Below are 21790 nucleotides of genomic sequence, written 5' to 3' on the forward strand. Positions count from 1 at the left end.
TTCTGAAATATTCATGTGAGCAATGTCAGCCAATTGGAGTTCTTGTGTATAGCATGATGTCACAACAGTATTCATGCTCATATGGTTTTACTGTGATGAGAAATCCTCCAGTCACCAGACAAATGAGTTCTGGACAAGAAATGATATGGTAATTTCCATGCATCAACTACAAATCCCTGAAGTATCCATATGCAGAATACACACAGAGACATACTAGACCAGCCTTTCCCAACTAGTGGGCCACCAGATGTCCCGATCCGCTTACCTGTGCGAAGCCTGGGCGAGCGGAGCGCAATTGCGGCTGAGGGTGAAGCCACAGAAGCCATTGAGGTTAAGGGCAGTGTCGCTGATGCTGACACTCGATGTGCTGCACAGAGGGGGCAGAGCGCCAATGGGCTATTTAAGCCCACGCCGCCCCCTCCATCTTCCTCTTGGATTGCGACGGACAAAGAGAGAAGATGGAGCGGCATGGGACATCTTTCTTCGGTGGCCATTTTTCTTTGGCCACGTGGTCGGCGCCATTTTCTGGCAGAGTACTGGTAGCGCATGGGCCTGGAAGGCCCGATTTGGCAGGCAGCAGTGTGGAGAGGCTGGGCCGACCCTGGGCGGCAGTTGTAAAGGCTGCGCCGAGGTTTTGGAGGCCCATTTTTCCCCGCGGCTGCCTGATTAAGCAAGGGGCGGCGCTGTGGCCTTAGTGGCCTGTCAGTGGTGGGGCTGGCTGCATAGAGGCAGCACACGGCCTCAGCAGGACAGGCACCTAGGCTTTTAGGTCGCCTGCCTGCCCCCCCAACAGTCGCACAAACACATTGCAAGCTAGGCTTGAAGGGAGCCCGCTTGCTGCATACAATGTGGAGTCAGAATTTTGGCCCCTCCACTAAGTGGTTTAAGACATTAAAGGGAGGATATATTGGGTGGGCTTAATATTACAATGCCCCCCCAAAAGGCATGGGGGGCCCAAAGGGAAAGGGAGGGCCAGCAGGCCTCCACCCAAGCGCCCCCCCAGTTGCCATGTCGTCAGATAATGATGAGGCGCCACCTTGAGCGGCTATTCTGGCCCGGCTGGACACACTGGAGAGGCAGAGGGTAGGCTTACCCAGGCAGGATAACATCCAGCTGGCTGTGATAAGGGAGGTGTCTGCGGCACAAGGAGCAGCAGCAGTTCCTGCAGCCCGGCCTAGGTGTAGCAGGGTCAGGGGGCAGAGTAAACGCTCATCAGGTCAGCTGGTGGGTACTGACACTAACGTTGCTGCGTTAATTTTATCCCACTTGGATGCGCTGGAGGCTGGGCCTAGTCACGCTTCGGCAATGGTGGTGAGGGTGGATGCCTCCCCAGCACCTCCAGTGGCTTCAGAGTCAGCTGCAGCATCGGAAGTGCAAGTATCCGGTGTCACGCTGTCCCTCAATGAGGAGTGCCAGCCCTTAGGAGCACCTTGGCCATTGATAGGGACAGGTGAGTCTCCCACACCCACTCAGGGAATGGGGTGGCCAACACAAGGGTGGCCACAGTGGGCTTCAGGGCAAGCTGGACTACAATGCACTCCAGTTAGCTCCACGCCACATGTAAGACAAGGGGCGGCTGACACTCAAGGGGGTCTGCCAACCCCATTGCAGATGGCTTGCCACCAGGTTTGGCAGCATGCGGAGGGAGAGGCATCGGCTATGGCTGCCCCCTCCACCAATGGGGTTGTGCAGCCTCCCACTCCGGTGCTGGAGCTACAGGCCGCTAGTTTGGCTTCGGCTGCGGTTCTGGACCCCTTAGGTCCAATTGCTGCAGGAGCCATTCCCTTCGGTGCGGCATCTTGTTCCTTGGGATTCCACCTGCTCCCCGCGACCAAAGAGAGGATTTGGCGCAGGGAGTGTGTGGACCTATTTACTCTGCCTTACAGGGAGCAGCCCAAGAGAGATAGGGACAAGGATGGGGATGTGGAGCCTGAGCGGCCTAAGTGTAAGAAGGTAGAGCGAACATGGCATAATTGGTTGTGAGCCTACCTGATTTACGCAGGAGTGGTGATGGAGAAACTGCCACTGAAAGGCCCCCTCCTGACAAAGTATCTAGACATCATATACCAGACCTATATTGACTTTTCCGGCCTGGCTTAGCTGTCTTACAACGAGGCCTTCCATATGCGGGTGGCCTTCAATAAGACACTCCCCAGGGACAAAAAAGAACCAGAGCTGTGGCTGCAGTTCATGATGGCAGCCCGCACCATGACTGGAGACAGGGCTGATAGTGGGCACATACTCAGCAGACAGTTGGCCACTACCTTGCCCCCCAGTAATGCGGGGGAGGGTGTTCAACAAATGCTGTTCTGCTGGGAATTTAATTCCTGTGGATTCTGCACCCGCAACCCGTGCAATTTCTGGCATGAATGTTCTATATGTGGGGCAGCGCACCCATGTTCCACCTGCCCACGGGGCAGACCCTTTAGGGGCGGGGATAGGGACTATCAGGGAGGCAGGAAACAGCCCCTTGTGGGAGCTGCTCAGGGAAAAGGGCCCCTCCCCAATTAAATTAGACATGTTGGAACGCCTCCTGGATGGTTATCCAAACCAGGGGGGCGCGTGTTTTTTGTTGGACGGATTTTCCTTAGGCTTCCAAATTCCCTACACCGGCCCACGTTCAGCCTTTTGGTCTCGCAACTTCCGATCCACGGTGGGAAAGGAGGACTTAGTACAACACAAAATAGACAAAGAGGTGCAGGCCGGGCGAGTCCTTGGCCCCTTCCACTCTCCCCCTATCCCCAACCTTAGACTGTCTCCTCTGGGTATTGTTCCCAAGAAGGCAGACGGGGAATTTAGGCTCATTCACCATTGGTCCTACTCTCGAGGGCTGTCTGTCAATGACTTCATTCCAGATAATTTGTGTTCTGTACACTACACATCCCTAGACACTGCGGTGCGCATGGTCCGTTCCTGAGGTAAGGGAGCATTTATGGGTAAGTGTGATATCAAGTCCGCCTTCCATCTCCTGCCAGTTAACCCGGCAGACTTTGAGCTGCTGGGCTTCGCCTTTTCGGGCCAATTCTACATGGACAGGGCCCTGTCCATGGGGTGCTCAATTTCATGCGCTGTGTTTGAGTGCTTCAGCTCCTTCTTGAAATGGGCTGTCAGGAGACGGGGTGGCTTTGCACACGGTGGTACACTATCTGGATGACTTCCTGTTTGCTGGTAGGGCAAACACAGGTGAATGCCAACATTTAATGTCCCAATTTAGTGAGCTAGCAGAGGAACTAGGTGTGTCCCTGGCCTCGGAGAAGACGGAGGGCCCCGCCCAGGTCCTGATGTTTTTAGGTATTGAAATTGATACAGTAGCCATGAGTTGCCAGCTTCCCATGGATAAGATCAATCTTTTACGCATCAAGATCTGGGAGGTAGCTGGGGCTAAGAAAGTTTTCCTTTCTACACTCCGGGAACTGGCAGGACACCTGAACTTTGCCTGCAGGGTCGTTGCACCCAGGCGGGCCTTTTTGAGGCATGTGACCGCGTCTATGATGCTATGGTGGGGCTTTCACAACCCCACCATAGATTCAGGGTTACGGTAGCCTTGCAAGCCGACCTAGCAGTATGGTCCTCCTTTTTGTGGGATTACAATGGGGTTTCCTTTTGGAGACAGGAGCGGAGGCAGAGATGCAAGTTTGTTCTGACGCATCAGGGTCTTATGGATTTCGGGTAATATTCGGGCCTTCCTGGTGCAATGGGCAATGGCCTCCAGCTTGGATTCAAGAAGGGCTGGACAAAGACCTGACCTTTCTTGAATTCTTCACGATTGTGCTGGCAGTACATTTATGGGCAGAGAGGCTTCAGAACTCTACTGTCCATTTTTGGTGTGACAACGGGGCCACAGTCCATGTTATCAATTCGCTTACATCCAGGAACACCAGGGTTATGGGCCTTGTCCAGGCTTTTGTTCTCCAATGCCTGCGTTTTAATGTTCTTTTTGGGGCACGGCATGTTCCTGGCATTGACAACAGTGTTGCTGATGCTCTGTCATGGAACCAGATGGACCGTTTCTGTCAGCTGGCGCCACTGGCCAGGGCTCAGCTGGATGCCATGCCCCCTGCAGTTTGGGAGATTGGAGAGCGGAGTTGGAGAGGGCCATAAGCCTATCCATTGCCCCCAGCATGCTCGCCAGCTATCAAAGAGCAGGTAGGGCAATTGAAGAATTTTGGGCCAGCAACACATACTTGCCCCAGTGGCCCATTCCGGTGAGTCATCTGCTGGAATTCCTGGTAGATGGCAGGAGGAAGGGCCTATCCTTCCGAGCCTTACAAGGTAAGCTAGCCGGACTTTCCTTTATGGCCAGGGCATGGGGTTTTCAGGACCATTCGGCGGATTTTAGGGTCCAACGTATGTTGGCTGGGTGGGCTAGAGAGCACCCAGCTGCCCCTGATCAATGCCGTCCTATGTCACTGGAGCTTTTAGGCGAACTGATGACCCAGTGGCTGGAAGTATGCTCTTCCAGCAATGAAGTACAACTATTTAGGGCTGCGTCCCTTATGCTGTTTTGGGGGGCATTTAGAATTGGGGAAGTAGTGGCTGGGGCTAAGCTGGACCATACCCAGCATGCCCTTTTAATTTCGGATTTCATTATGAAGACGGGCGGCACTTGCATTACATTGCGTAAGTCCAAAACTGACCAGAAGGGTAGGGACGGACCATTGTTTTAGCCCCTTCCCCTTTGCCACACATCTGCCCGGTCTTGGCCCTGCAAGCCTTTCTCAAAGAGGGGAGTGAGGAGTGGATATCTATGTATTCATGGAAATGGATCTCCCCTTACTAAATACCAATTCTGGGCACTTACTAAGATGGCCCTGCAAAGGCTTGGAGTGGACCCATCGGGATTTGGGACCCACTCTTTTAGAATTGGGGCTGTCTCTACCACAGCTGGGCTTAGATTCCCACAGGCCAAGTTGCAGGCTGTTGGAAGGTGGACTTCAGGGGCCTATAAGACTTATGTTCTCCCTCTAAAAGGGCCTGGTAATACGGGAGCCTAATGATGTTGCTTTTTTTTTGACAGGCTGCTGGACGGGGACTGAACTGTACAAGTCTAGGGCTGAACTGTACAGGGCCGATGGCATTCACCTGTTGGATACAGGGAATGACGTATTTTTGCAAGACCTGCAGAGGAGTCTGCTGGAAGTTCTTCTATGCAGTGGGGAAAAGGGGGACTAAATAGAGATTTGTCCCCCTTTTATGGCGGTAAAGTGCGGGAAAGGAAATAGGTAATGACAGCTAGGTGGCCCCCTTAGGCACCTTTGGAGGTGATTGGTGGTTCCGGAGGCCTGTCTCTCAGGGTTTTACGGCCTGAGGGCAGGATATGGGCTGCTTTTGGGGCCAACTTACCTCATCCACCCGAGGGTTCCATGGCCCCGGGGGGTTGGTGATGTGGGAAGGCCTCCCTACTCACCGACAAGGTGTGGCCAGGGGAAGGGGTAATCAAAAGGGGCTTGCCCTTTGCCCCAGCAGGGGCTGGTTGCCCAAGAGCTGTAGGGCAAGGTGCTTGCCTATAGTTAGCTCCTGCACTTAGGTTTCACCTCTGCAGGTCGCTTTAAAAGTCTTGGTTATAATTTAATAAAGTGGCCCTTTGTTCAACCATAGCTGCTGTTGTCTGCGTATTATTTCGCCCATCGACTGCAAGTTGTTGGACCACAATTCCCATCTTTCCTGACCATTGACAATGCTGGCTGAGGCTGATGGGAGTTGTGGTCCAACAACATCTGGTGGCCCACTAGTTGGGAAAGGCTGTACTAGACCAACTTAAATTAACAGATGTAGGTAATCACTTCTATTTCCACACAATGGTGGACATGAACATTTCAAGAGAGTCCATTGTGATTACACTAGTGGTCTAATCTGGAATATGGCTCCCTTCCATGTATGGAAGTCTCTCTTTTATATAGTGCATGGGGTGGAGGTCCACATCGCAACCTTGTCCATTCTCCTTTTTGAGCATAATCAAAATTAATCAGCACAAACGTTAAATCATCAGAGCAAAACGTTAGAATAGAAAAAGAACCAACTTCCATGGAAGATGTGATCAGATACTATTAGCTGAAACTCAGTACTGTGTTTTTTGTTTTTTGTTTTGTCTAGGTTTTGTTCTATCCCTCACACCAATTTTTATTAATATATTTGTGCTTCTATAACAACTCTGATGGATTTGACTACTTGTCATCTATAAGTGACTAGTTCTGGGATGCTTGAGGGTTTATAAACACACAACAGAGTACCTGGTTTCCTATTATCTCTTTGAAGCTTTTGGCACGTTAATGTTCAAGGAAACACTAGACATAAGAATAGATACCTTGAACATCCTTTTAACATATGTGTCCATATCCTTCTTGTTCTTTTCACCTTATATATACTTCCATTGGGAACATGTCCCTTCTGATTTGTAATCACATGATAAAGTGATTTTGTGAGAGCATTTTTGCAATGTAAGTTCACATATTGCCACCCTGGGCTCCTGCTGGGGGGAAGGACGGGATATAAATCAAATAATAAATAATAAACAAATAATAAATATTGCCATGCCTTGAAAAATACTGAAAAACTCGTGATTGTTCTTCAGCTTCAAATGACTATGTGAATCAATCTTAATACCTAAGTATTCCTGTAACTTTTCATCAAATGATGATGATGACAAATTTGTTGTGATGATTTCTACAATGCTTTCTTCCCTTACAAGTAAAAAATATCCGTGACCTGATCATGGCTGAGTAGGAATTTGAAATAAATGTCCCGTGTCCAAAACCAGCATTCCATCCTTTGCATGATCTTAGTCAAATATGCATTAAAATATGCTAGGCTGATAGCACTTTTGACATTTAGCAGCTGAGAGCCTCCCATACTTTCTGTTTCTTGGCTTTGAACTGAGGCAAGTATGACAATCTCCTGGTTTCTTCTGCAGCTTAGATTAAAATCTGAAAAGCATGCCTTTTCATCAAGTATTTCATATAACAGTATGCTTCTAATTATTACCTCCTATCAATGGACCATTCTGGGCTATTGACCAGGAATCTGCCTAACAAAAGCATTGTTGATGGTATGCCAGAAACATATCGTTCAATCCTATAATGCTGCTGCACCAACAGTTTGCTAACTGCCATAGTGTAGTTGCACTCCCAGCACCAAATCTGAAAAGGAAACAATGTCACTTTAAACTGCACATAACATAGGAATAATGAAGACATTCCTCCAGTGGAATACAAAGACATCTGAACATTGCACGCTGTGCTGCCAATGCTCTAATATCAATTATATCTGTAAAGGGCCATTCAGCATCCACCAATGGGAAAATATTTCCACAATGTCACCCTACCCAATTGTACTCACAAGACACAACCCACAGATATAAGTATGTCAGAGTGCACTCAGCACTTTGAGCTACTTCAGTCCACACATCACAAGCCCAGTCACTGATCCATTCCAGGAATCCCAGATGCTATAAATCAACTAGACATATCCTGCAGCTTATTTGTTTATTTATTTCCTTACATTTATACCCCACCTGGTTCCATCATGGGACCCAAGTGACATACATGTTGTTCTCAGGTGGTCTCTCATCCAGGCACTGACCGGATCCAGACCTGCTTAGGTTCAACAAGGTAGTGACCTCATATGCCTTCAAACCATACCTTTTACTAAAGATGGGCAAGCTCTCTGTGGTTTTCTGAAATTACCATGCAGAAATGAAATCCAAGGCAGTGGGAGGAAAGAGGGTGACTCCCCCACTTGGTCTGCAGCAGGAGGTGGACTCCCTCCACCGCCTTCAGATTTTGGCCCTGCAGGGTTTCATCCCACTCTTGTGAAACCTAATGTCTTGAATAGTCCGGGGAAAAGTCAGCAATTCTTTTCCATCCAGGACTTCAGTTTGAGCTGGTGAAGAATCCAGAGGCTTTTAAAGTGTGCTTCTCCTTTGACAGGTGAACTTTGCCACTGTCTGCTTTTTAAAACACACATGGTCACAGGAAAGAAAGGGAAGACTGTCCAGTATAACACCCAGCCAGATCTACAACACATTTTGGAAATGGCTTATATAGGAACAACCCAGAAAAAGTGTTCAGGACCCATTAGGAGAGCAATGCCCCTATGAAGAGAAGGATATTTTTGCCAGGAAAGTAGAAATGAAACATAAGGACAAGAATATGCAACAATGAGGATTTACATCACACAGAATGCCAACATGGTAAATAACAGATTAGCCAGCAACAATCCTGGCAGAGGAACATAACAGAAGGTGAGAACCTACACAATTCACACAACAGCTCTAACCACACAGCTAACCACAGTGGAAGCATTTTGAGTTACACTACCTCTTTTGCCGGTATAAGATTAAACCTTCACCATTGATAGGACAGGTCTGGGGAAACAAAGGATCTCATTACATCCCACTCTTCTCCCTGCCAGGCCTGTAGCCGAGGAGTGGGATGGGATTTTTTGGGGGGGGGGAATTGTCTTTTTAATTTCTGACATGGCAGGCAGTGACAACCTCCATTTAAAGAATGATGGCTTGTTTTAAGAACATGACCCTCTGAATAATTCAGTGAATAAAGCAGAGTGAGTGCACAACAAAAGCCTCATCTGGAAGAGCCCCCAAAAGTCTGCTCGCTCAAGACTTTCCTTGACTGATGATGGATGATGAATGATGGACTGCTTTCAAGTCGATTCTGACTTATGCCAACCCTATGGATAGGGTTTTCATGGTAAGCAGAGGGGGTTTACCATTGCCTTCCTCTGAGGCTGAGAGGCAGTGACTGGCCCAAGGTCAACCAGTGAGCTTCATGGCTGTGTGGGGATTTGAACCCTAGTCTCCCAGATCGTAGTCCAACATCTTAACCACTACAGCACACTGGCTCTAACCCTAACAGAGGTTGGATTTTTCAGGATCACATTCACCCTACAATTACGTAAGTGATCTTGGGGGAAAAACCTGTATAGTAACATGACCCTTGAAGAATTAAATTTTAGAACTTTGTATTATGGGCTGAAGTTAGACTCCACCCCTTGATATTTCCTTTGTTCTGCTTTTTATTTTCATTTTCAGTTGTGCTGTACCTAGCCAGCAATAAAGAAACATGTTTTTTTTGCCTGCAGTAAGAAATAAGAGTTATAAAAGCTTATTCTGCTGTTGTTATGAGTAGAGCAAGATTGGGTGCTTATTACTAAAGGGTGAAATAAAGAGATAAAGTAATCTGAAAAAAATGTCCATCCTTTATTTGTTTAAAGCACTCATTATGCTCACAATCATATGGCTATTTTCTTCTTTTTTCTTCTTTTTCTTTGATGGCAAAGGATGAAAATAGCCCTAGAGGAACAGAAATATTGCTGTGGACACTACAGTTAGCTAGCTGGCTGGCTGGACACCTAGGCTGTAACTCAGGCCTAAGTTCTGATTTTCCCAATATGTGCAGCTCAGCATGAAGCCTTTTCAGGGTTTCTGGACAGAAAAATCAACCCAGCAACCAGTAAAAAAAATCCAATTGCTTTCTACAATTAGTTTCCTATTGCTTAGATCATCCTTTATACAGCAACCAGATAAAACGTTTCCCCTTGATTTTCCAACAGGAAGGAAAATCTAAAGGCCAGGAACAAGACTAGAAGGAAGAACTCTCAAGGAAGAGTTAACAAACACACCCTATACTTTTTTTTTCTCTTTGCCCTTCCCTAAATTTGTTGTATGGGCAAGTTTGTTTTTCAAGAGGAATCTAAAACTTAGATACCTAATGCAGCATCAAAGCCAAGCCCAGGAGCTCACTGTCTTTACCAAGTAGTTCAGTTCATGAAAAATCATAACACAGGGACAGAACACAGGTGAAAGGGGACTGTAGCTATAGGCAAACTCAAGCTTTTGAGTCTGGCATTTCTGGGGATCTCTCAAAACAGGTGTGACAATTCAACAGATTAAAATAATTTAATGCACTCTCTGGTGGAGGAGGAGTGATGGGAAGGTCACTACTTTTTCCTGTCGCTTCCCCTGTTCCAGCCCTCATATTCTCTCCCCCAGTGAGGGTCAGCAGATTGGCTGGCTCTATGCACCTTGCTCCCCCCCCCCAGAAATGTGGCTGCCCCAGCTAACAAGCAAGGCTGGCTATAGGGCTGCTCCCAACACATACATACCAGTGCTACCCAGTTTTGGCCCCTATGCCAGCAGTATCACACCAATGCTTGTGTTATGTTGGCAAAGGCACGTCAGTGTAACTATAGTGACTTCTAATCCTAACTATAGAAAGCCAGTGTAACCAGTGGCTTAAGTTATGCCTATTCCAAATTCCATTCATGAGGAGTTTGACTTACATTACCTTTTTTGCTGTCCTTTTTCTGCTGACCTGCTAGGTTACTATACAGCCACAAGAATGGCTGTATACTAAAGCCAGCATGGATTTTTCACATTCCGCAATGTTAAATTGAAAATACCCCCATGCCGTTCTGATCCTTCCCATACACCCATTTCAAAACAAAACCTTACAAAAGTTATAGTCCTGGACTCAGAAATGCTTGCTTAACAACCGTCTAAATTTTCATGGCAAAACACAAAACAGAGAGAATCGTGAGTTCAAAGTCTTAAAAGAGAGGGGGGGAACCATTTTGGACTTTTTTCTGACAGAGTTCTCATAATCTGTTGAAATGCATTAATCAGCCATGTCCACAGAGTACCTGGAATCCTATTACTGACCTTGCCCCATACTCTGACTTTCATCTTCTGCAGTTTAAAAGTTAAAAAAATGCCTGGCTGAGTTTTAATTAATTTAAGAAATTTTGCCTTGAACTCAATGATAGTGTCAGACATGCTCAGTAAGAACCAACTCTCAGTGTTCTAAAAGCCAGACTCACAGCTGCTGGGCTTGGCTAATCAGGGGGCCACACCCACACCAGATCTTTATTTCACATGAGACAGTCCTGGCTTCCCCCAGAGAATCCTGGGAAATCCTGCAATCAGCCCAAACAATGGAAAAAAGACGTGTTGTGCTGATCTTGTTTTAGCAGGGAGGAAGCAACATTATCAAGACAGTTGACATAGTTCAGATAGTCACTTTTAATATGTCTGATTTACTCTGCAATTTTAGTGAAGTTTCCTAAAGGAAATCATTTTCTTTTGCTTCTATTTCTGTGAATATGTGAAGTACAGCAACACCTTGCAGATTTTACACTAAAAAAACTCCAAAAACAATTGTGGAACAATGGCACTGACTATTCTGCCAAATAATCTCCAGTAAACATCAAGAGTGTCTCAGTTTGCACAAGATAAAAGAGTGGAAGGTGAAATATATTCTAGCAAAATTCTAGCTGTGCTCTATGCTTTTAATTGACCGAGCCCACCTTGCCTTAAATGAAGTGGTTTAAGCATAGCAGGCTGAAAACATGCATCTTGGGCAGGCTAAGTTTGTTTTTTCCAACAGCTAGAGTCACTCCTGAAGTAGCAACATATTGTAATCAGTCTGATTTTATATCAAAGTGCAGTTTCAGATTCAACTGTTAATGTACCCAAACAGGGCCGGCTCCAGGAATACCAGGACCCTTGGGCATCAGCTTGCCCTGGGCCCCGGCATGTGTGCACACGTGTGCATGCCTGCGCACGCACACATGTGGCCCCCTCACACCCCCACCTACCTGTCTGCTGTCTTTTACCATTGCCCTTAACGAAGATGGCAGCCGCGGTTTCCCTAAGGGGATGATGCCTCTGCCGCCATCTTTGTTGATGGCACGCATGCGTGCTATGCGTGCGCATCTCAGCCATCAACTACGATGGCGGCAGGGGCTTCAGTAACTTAGGGAAACCGCAGCCGCCATCTTCATTAAGGGCAATGGTAAAAGACAGCAGACAGGTAAGTGGGGTGTGTGGGGGCCGTGGGGGGCCTGCGGATTATGGAAGGGGAGCGGAGGGGCGGCTGAGGGGCCCGCTGTAGCTCCAGGGGCTGTCGGGCCAGTGCCCCACATGGCCACCCTTTAGAACCGGCCCTGTACCCAAAATAGAAATAGAACATAACCTCCAATTTGAAACACACAAGGCTGTCTTCACTATCATATGACACTGATCAATAAAAAGGCTTTGAAATTAATAAAAATAAATTTGACACAGATTTCTAGGATGAAAAATGAGAGAGAGAAATTTCTAGATTAGATTCTTTGTAGAAACAATAGTAACACAGGAAAGAAGCGCCTCCAACGCCACCAATTATGCCGCCCAACTAGATCAGCCACACAAGGCCTTTTCTCAATCCCGCCAACCAAAACAGCTAGGCTGGTGGGTACTAGGGAGAGAGCCTTTTCTGTGGTGGCCCCCACTCTCTGGAACTCCCTCCCATGTGATCTTCGACATGTCCCTTCCCTAGAGGTATTTCGCAAGGCCCTGAAGACGTGGCTATTCCAACAGGCCTTTGAGGTCCTTGGGAAGGGTAAATCTCCATGATTTGGTCATCTATCGTATGCTGCTATTATAACTGTTTTTATATGTATTGATGACTCTCCAGTATTTTTATCTATTGTTGTATTTTATCCCATTTTAATGTACGTCGCCTAGAGTGGCTATTTGCCAGATAGACGACAAACAAATTAAATATTATTATTATTATTATTAAGTAAGCAGAACACCAACAAACATACAAAAGTGTAATTCTCCATCTTTGGAGATGGCAGGCATTGCCACCACTCACCATATGCTCAGAGGCACATGTTACCAAATTCTTCCAAGCTACACAGAAAGTGGATTGGACTGTGAAAGACCAACCCAAACTGTGTTTGCATTTTGACAAATTTGTAGGGCAGTCCAAAATCTCAGAGAGGTCAGGTCTCCTGCTCCCCTAGTGCATTCACTATAGCTGCCCAATTTCCCTGCTTTTTAAAGCTATAGGTACGTTCTACACAAGGTTTTTTGCCTATTAGCGAATATGACTGAGCTGAAAGGGGTTTGGAATAGGTATAAATCTCTCCTTGCCCCCTCCCACTCCTGCCATGCCCCCATAATGCCCCTTTTTGGAATCTTACACTGGAGCAAATTATGCCAGTTTAAATTTATGCTATCTGAGCCCTGGCTGAACTGGGAAAGCCCAAGATTCGCTAAATTCAAACTCTCCATCCCGGTGGATCTTGCGCTTGGATTGCTCTACTATTCAGTATCTGTTTCTGTTTGGTCAGCGGAAATGGTTGGATGCATTATGCTGCTGTTGTCAGATTGCACTAGATTGAAGGTATACATCTGCAACCAAATACATTTTCTTACATACCATTTTAAAGATACCTGCATGACTGCCATATTCAACTCTGTTAGTTGCTGTGAAATCTTTAAAAAATCCTAAAATTAGGAAGTGGTACAGAGCTATCTGAAGAATGAGAAGATTGGTGGTTGAGAAGAAAATATGGGAATTTTTACTTAGTGCTCTCTATAATGTCACAGATATTAGGAGAAGAAAATTAAGTTATCTATATTGGGAAATGTGTGCACAGAAGTCAAGGTAGATTTTTTTCCTATGAGAGTTAATTTATTAAATATAGTAGGCAAAAAGTCCTCTGAATGGAAAATCAATTTTTTGCATGACAGAATTATTTGAAGGTGATGATTGTGAGAGAGCTGGTCAGATTAGCAGCACATCAAAAATGAACAAGGCAACTGAGAGAGAAAAAACACCATGAAGTGCTTGAGGTAAAGACCTCATTATCTTGTTAGGATAAATTTGATGAAGAATTTTTCTTTACCTTTCTATGGAATGAAAATGGTTGTGCCTTTTATCTCTAGGTCCTCAACAGCAGACGTGTGGGGCTGCTTTTCTGTTTAATATTTATCTTCTCTTTTTAAAAACCAACAAAATAAGTTTATTTTGAATTATGTTCTGACCTTACCAATTAATGTTATCACAACACTTTTACATCACAAGTGATTTTTCTTTCTTTCTTATTCATCCCCTTGACCCTTTCCAGCTAGGCCTAAATTCTTCCTTGAATGGATATAATTCAAAACCTAGAATCTATTTATTTATTATAAAAGTATTTGTATGCCATTATTTGTAGAAAATATTAAAGCTGTTTACAGCAATGATATATACACTAAAACCACACACAAATTTAAAGTCAGAAATCATTAACTAACTGTTGCAGAAAGACAATTGCCTGCATACATCTCAATTGCCTGCATACATCTGATGCCATAGAAAAGTTTTCAGCAGGTGTTTAAAAGTCAGAACAGAACAGGGGTGGGGAGAGAAGCTCTCTGAATTGGGCCTAGAAGTGAATCAAAAATCACCCATTGTCCTTTAAATGTCATGCTCTTTAAATATAAAATTATAACCCTCCCCACAGTGATGCGTCTAGAAACTTCAGTTTTCAGTACAGTTTTCAGCGACTGTTGAAGAGGCATCCCTTCACCCTTGCTTTGACACCTGAGGTGTATATTTTTAGGACCCAGTCTATTTTTTGTGATGTAATCTTAGGTTGTTCTAATTGTTTTTAATGATGTATTTTAAAACTGTTTTAACTGCCCTGGGACCTCTGGGTGAAGCGTGGGTAATAATAATAGTATAGTAATACCATAATGAATACACCATAATTTTGTTAGTTGTATAGAAGAACATAGGATGATGCCTCATACTGCATCACATCAGATCAGTGGCCCATCTTGCCTATTATTGTCTACTCTGCTTGGCAATGTCTCCCAATGTCTCAGGAAGGGATGTTTCCAATCCCTGCTACCTTAACTCCTGTTGGACTGGTGGTGCAGGGGGCTGGATCTGTTTCCTTATGCATGCAAAGTAAAATGTGTACTTTATCAGGGAGCTACCACGTGATTTTGACAAGAAAAGTTTCCCAAAGCTGAGTCTATGGGGTCAATATAGGGGTTACCACAAACAGAAGATGTTGGGTAGTGTCAACATGAATCTCATTAATATTTAGCTTTTTGTAATTTGGTGAATGGGTTTTGTCATGTTCTGACTGCTTGGCATATCTGATTCCAGAGAGGATTTTTTCTTCTTCTTTCCAGATCCAATTGATTAATGATCAGGAGAGGAAATTTGTTTTTGTGGCTTTTCCTTATACTTCATGGCTTAGCTTGCTTTTTGGAGACACTTAGATTTCCTTCCTCTGTGGCCACTCTTTTGTGAGGGATTTGCTCTTTTCTTAAGCTGTTAGATCTGAAATCTGGATTGTGTGTTTTGGTATGGAGGGGAACCTAGTGGATAGATATTAATTGTATTACACCAGGAAGATAGACAGATTTTTTGTTACTCCACAGTAATCAAGCTGAATATATGCTCAGGGCCAGTGCCAAAGGGCGGCCAAGGCAGGCCCTGGCCAAAGGCCCCATGGCCCACAGGGGCCCCTGAAGGGCCCCTCATTAGAGTGGGGGAGTAGTCTTCCCTTCCATTATCTGTGGCAGGATTGCAAGGAGGGAGCTTTCAGGCCGCCTGCCTGTTTGCTCACTCAACCTACCACTCTCCTGTCTGCTGCTGCTGCATGCACTACATATGCAGGGCTGCCATCAACCAAGTTGGCAGTGGAGGCTTCCTTAAGGGGCTGATGCACCTACCGCTATGTTGGTTGATGGCAGGAATGTGTGCGCGCTTGCATGTAGTGTACCGCACATGCATGGCATCAACCAAGATGGGGGGATATCAGCCCCTTAGAGAAGTCTCCACAGCCATCTTGGTTAATGGTAGCCCTGCGCATGCAACGCACACAGCAACAGACAGGAGAAAGGTAGGTGGAACTGGCAAGAGCCGCATGCCCGGGGTATGTGCCTGGCTGTGCGTGTGCGTGCATGTGTGTGCTGGGACATGGGGCAGGCTGGTGGTCAAGGGCCCCGGCATGCCTGGCCCCGGCCCTGTATATGCTCCATATCAACAGTGGAGAGGGCTGGGGTTCCCCCCCTTTAAGGAAGGTTCTCCTTTCCCTTTATTTATGACAAAAACTCTGGAATAAAATGTTAAGTCAGTCTCTCATTAAAGTTTAGGTAGCTTTTCTCTGCCCTGGTGCATACAGAAAACAAGATGAATGGACTGTGAACCTGGTCAGATTAAAAACCAATTTCATGTTCAAAAATAAATGTGTGGGAAAGAATTTTTCACTATTTGCTCAGAGCTGACATTTAAAGTCCATATAAAGATATTTGCATTGTGGAGCAATTATGAAAGGTTGCAATACAAAAACCTGCAATGCAGCAAACCTCAAAGACATAACTGTCTTCAAAGTCCAAAATTAAGATTAAGCATGCACTTTTCTTGGCTGTACATGGGCTAAATTGCAGGAAATACAGTCTGTTGCTAAAGATTTTGAATCGGTATCTGGTTCACAAATGACTCCAGTGCACCGCCTGTCTAGGCACATCCAGTGTAGAAAATCCATGTAGGAAATCAGCAATGTGTAGAATACAGCAGCTACCTGGAGAAAAGAAATCTTGTCTTTTTAAAGGATGTCTCTCATCTTTTGATTGTGTGCTTTATTGCTGGGAAGATTAGGACAGGGACAAGGAAACTTTTTCAGGCCAAGGGCAACATTCTGTTCTGGGAACCTTCCAAGGGCCACCTGCCAGTGGTGGGCAGAGCCAGAGGAAAAAGTGGGCTGAGCAACAAATGTAAATTTTACCTTCGTACAGTAGGCTAATTTCTACACATGCTCACACACCCCTTTCTAGGCAAGCAAGGTACATTATCAGAGTTTGCTGATACATTCAAGCCAGGGCAGTGAGAGGTGTGGGTTGGGGAGAGTTCTGAGAGCTAGAGAGGCCTGGAGGACTGCATTGCTCCCCAGGCCTGAGGTTCCCCTCCCCTGGGCTAAGAGAAGGAAACTATTGCATGGCCCTAGTACTAACAAGCAACATGTCAGGGTTAGGAGTTATAAACTTCAGCTGCAATTTATAGCCATTAGCATGCCTTTGAGCAGGTATAGAGTGTGATGTTGCTTGCTATACTTCCCATTTTCCAATATAAAGGATTTGCAGGTGGAAAAAAAACTTCATACCAAAGCAACTGGTTATAGAATGTAGAAATTAGGATTACATGCAAGCAGATTCCATATTTTTCACATTCTTTAATATTTTTAATAAACCTAGTTATGCACCAACAGTTTCAGTAATGCTACATGCAATTAGGAAGTTACAATATTTATATACTGCCTTTCAGCAACAATACTCTCAGAGTTCACATATTCACACAATATTGTTGACAGGACAGATCACTTTAAGGACTGGGATCAAAGGGTTCTTGGAGAGAGTCTGCCTTCTGACTATAGCTCCCTCACTACTCAACAAAGTAATCCCCCAAACACAAGACACATCTACTGAGAGCTAAGGTAAATGTGTACAGAATTGCAGCTTTATAGGGGCAGCCTCAGACATAGCATGAGCAGTCAATTATTAATTTCTAGTGAAAGGTACCAAAGCTTAAGTCTACTTGGAAACATTGACATGGATCCAAAGAATTCTTGCTTGAGCAGAAAGGCACTTCTGTTTCCACAAGAGCAGTGAGTTTTGATGAATCCTCCTTCCTGCTGCAGTCCTCGTGCCATCCAGTCCATGCCCCATATGTGATTGAGTCTCCAATCCTTAGAAGCAGATTTGGTGGACACAGGAATCTCCAATGAGAAGGAGGAAGCGGCAAAAAAATCCCAATTCCATGAGTAGAACTCTTTGCATGGAAGGTTAGACCCAAGCTGGTGGTTCTGAGCTAGAATTCCTTGACGCAGTTCCTGTTCCATTCACCCAAAATGCACTCCATCTGCATCTTCGTGATTGAGCCCTGACACTGACAACAGAATGGTCCAAGCCCAAGTACACCTTGGCAAACCTAACACTGGGAACCGCAATTGGAGGAGGAATCTTCAGAAGACATGCAAAGCTTCCATAGGCTTTTTTGGGCTGTCTAGATCTGCCTTATTTTATTTTAAAAAGCAAAATTGGGAAATTAAGCATATGGATTACTTCTTGTATGCACCCTGGCTGCAAATGTGTGCTTAGACAAAAAGTTCTTACACTACTTCTACAGTTTACACAGAACATCTTCCAAAACATCTTTGAAGGCAGTCATTAATGCAGAACACTGTTATAGTGGTAGATTTGGAGGATGTATGAGCAGCTTCCTGTCCGGTCCTGTTTGGATGAGTGTGTTTTTCTCTTTAATCCAGTAAGAACTGATGTGAGTGTTTTGGTTTATTAATGTCATCAGGCTACTAGGTTGCTGTATGTGTGGTCTGTTTGTATAGCCAAGCTGCTAGGTCTCTGTATGTTAGGGTTGCCAGGTCAGAAGCATCCCAAAAGCTGAGATGAAATAGGGCAGGCCCTAGTGATGTGATTAAGTATGAAGCGTGAAGCATCAACCACAGTTGCTTGGAGCATACCACTCAAACAAACAAACATTTCTCTGATTGGAAATGAAAATAGAAATCTTAGCTAAATAAGGGTGTTCCCAGGTCCAGATGAAGTGATGGGATCATTTCTTCTCACCTGCTTAGGGAGCCTCGGTAGGGAACATTGAATCTTGCCTACTTGCTTTCGGCAAGAAGGGTTTAAGTGCCCTCAGGCCAGGCCAGTCACCAGAAGGCCATTGCAGGAGGAAGGGAGCCTAGTGTTGTGGAGATTTTAGATGGGAGCACTCAGGAGTAAAGATGGATGCCGCTGAAGGCTGCAATTCTAAACACACTTACTAAGGGACTTACTAGGCCCCATAGAACTCAACAGGACTTACTTCTGAGTAGATATGGTTCGGATCGTGTTGTTGGTAAGTGAATGAGTGAGACCCCCACCAGCATCGGACCTTTGCATACAAAGCATGTGCCCTACCACTGAATGACAGCCCTTCCCCTGTTTAAAAAAGTATATTTTCACATTGTTCTTTTCAACTCACTACTGAATAAATGGCATGCCTGGGGCAGATCCACACACTGCATTTAAAGCACATACAACACACAACTGAAGCACATGAATCCCACCACAGAATTATGGGAACTGTAGTTTGTCATGGGTGGCAGGAACTCTAACTGCGAAGGGGAAACTACACTTCCCAGGACTGGGGAAAGTCATACGCTTTAAATATGAGTTGGATGTGCTTTAAATGTATTGTATGGATGTGCATTACTTCTTGTTGTGCCTTGATTTCCTCTGGAAGCTAACAAAAGGGGTCCCAGTAGCAACAAAAAAAAAACATGGAAGGAATACATTGGGCATGGGAAACCTTAAGACTTCCAGCTATGGTTCTGATCCTAGGTCCTGAGGAGGTGCAATTCAGAAGCATCCAGAAGGCCTAAAAAAAAAAAAAAAGCCCCCCTTTAAAAAAAATGAAATAAAAGAATATAAGGTTGCCAGAGGTAAACTTACCAGAGCCAAAAACACAAAAATTTAAAAGGAATTTATACACCTACACACCTGATCTTTCTACAATGAGCACACACAAAATTTCTTTAAAAAACAACCACCAAGAAATACTTAAAACCCTCTTATTACTTATTCTGGGAAAGAAGAGAGGAGTTCCTGGAAGAGATTAGGGACTATTTAAACCTTTGACCCACCCCTTGAATGTCTAATGATTCAATAGCTAAAGTTAGTTCAAAGCTTGTGACTAAACTACAATCCAATACACACTTACCTGGAAATAAGTCCCATTGAACCCAATGGAGCTTACTTCTGGGTAGACATGTATTGAATTGTAGAGGATGATTATATTGGATGGCAGTGGTGAAAGCAACCCTTAATCCTCTGCTGACGCTTTCCTCTGAGTAGCTGCTTTTCATGTTTATTTATTTAAGGCATTTATACACCCCATACTACCCTGAACATGCCCAATCTTGTCTGATCTTGGAAGCTAAGCAGGGTCAGGCAGGCCTGGTTAGTACTTGGATGGGAAACCTCATGGGTATACCAGGTGCCATAGGCTTAGATAAAGGCAATGGTAAACCACCTCTGAATACCTCTTACTATGAAAACCCTACAAAAGTGTAATTCTCCATCTTTGGAGATGGCAGGTGTTGCCACCACTCACCATATGCTCAGAGGCACATGTTACCAAATTTTTCCAAGCTACACAGGAAGTGGATTGGACTGTGAAAGACCAACCCAAATTGTCTTTGCATTTTTACAAATTTGTTGGGCAGTACAATATCTCAGAGAGGAGGCCAGGTCACCTGCTCCCCTGGTGCATTCACTATAGCTGCCCAATTTCCCTGCTTTTTAACTTTGATAGAGATATCTGTTGGCTGCAAGCATGTTCTGAAACTGCAAGCCTATGAGTGAATTTTTATGATCATTCTATATTATCTTCAGTTGCATTTTCCCTCTTTTTAAATGTTGTACACCGCCGTGAGATTTTGAATGAGAAGCAGTCTATAACTACTTTTTGTAAAATAAGACTGCGCTCTATGGTTTTGAAGGAGTGCTTGACTCCTGCTGGGGATTCCTTAAATTCAGAGGCTGGAGCAGACTACTAAGAACATAACATAAAATAAAATTGCCATCCTCGCTCAGACCAAAGGCCCATTTAGTCCAGTATCCTGTTCTCACAGTGGCCAACAAGATGCCAGTGAGGAGCCCACAAGCAGGATCTGAGTGCAACCATGTTTTCCCCAGTTGTGATTCCCAGCAACTGGTATACAGACTGGCATACTGCCTCCGATAGTGGAAGTATTATATAGCCATCATAGCTAGTACCCATTCTGTGTGAGGGCAATTCAAGTCATCTAGTACTACAGCTCTTCTTCCTTTGGATGCCTTTGGATACTCAGTGGTTTTCATTTAACTCTTATGATTCAGTGTATAATAGCAATGTTGTTATAATTGGGGACAATTCTTTGCAGCACCTCAAATTAAAACATTATATTTCCTTTGTGCATATCAGAGATCTTTTCTTTATGTGACTGTTGAACTCATCAATAATTTTTTTACTGCTTTTGCAGCCAGAGTTTCTTCCTGTTGCCTCCATGTTTCATGCACAACACACTCTGCAAGTAAAGGCACAGCTAGTCAAAATATTTACATTTTTGCTCATGGAATATTTCAAGCTTAAGACTTCACAGGCACAATTAAACTATGACGAGTATGTTTCCTTATCTTAAGGAAAATACTTTGAGGCAATTTCCTGGCATACAAATATAAGGATTATAAGTGACACCTCTATTTTGGAATGTAGCAGTTTAATCAGATGGTCGTACTCCCCCCCCCCCACATCCAAAGGAGACCAGTCTGGTATGAGATTATTTCCAAGGAGGCCTAAATATGGGGCCAGAACTTCTGCTGGTATAAATAGGCATACCTTCATACGTAGCATTTTGAAACTTATGAAGGGTAGAGTCACATTACTATTTATTTGCCCCATGGTGTCTATTAATAATCTTATTGTATGATGTTCTTTAACTGTGTGATGAGTCTGTCTCCTTTAGCCTCAAGCACTGAACATTACATTTCTCCTGAAACCACTCAAAAATCTAGGGAAGAAGAAATGTGGTACTCTATCAATTCAACACATGTCTACAGTAGATCAGGTGTCTACTATGTTAGACCTACCACACAGTAAATTTTCTAAGGAGCCATGATTCAACAAATTTTTATGACATTTCACCCCTAAATTTAAGTGGATTTTGGCTTTCCCATTGATTATGGATCTTCTTCAGATTACAGATGAGATCAAGTTTAAGTTCTGCAATTTTATGAAAAAGAATGTTGTTTAATATTGTTAATAACTTTTACATATGAGGAACAATGGTTTTGTCTACTTTTGGTTGATGGTGGATAAAGTCTTACAGATAATGCTGGCTATATGCAATGAAACAGCTGTGTAGGCCCTACTGTTTCATTTTCTCTGGCGCTTCAGATGTTTTA

Source organism: Rhineura floridana, chromosome 2 (genome assembly GCF_030035675.1).
Source record: "Rhineura floridana isolate rRhiFlo1 chromosome 2, rRhiFlo1.hap2, whole genome shotgun sequence".
In the NCBI taxonomy this organism is placed as follows: Eukaryota; Metazoa; Chordata; class Lepidosauria; order Squamata; family Rhineuridae; genus Rhineura; species Rhineura floridana.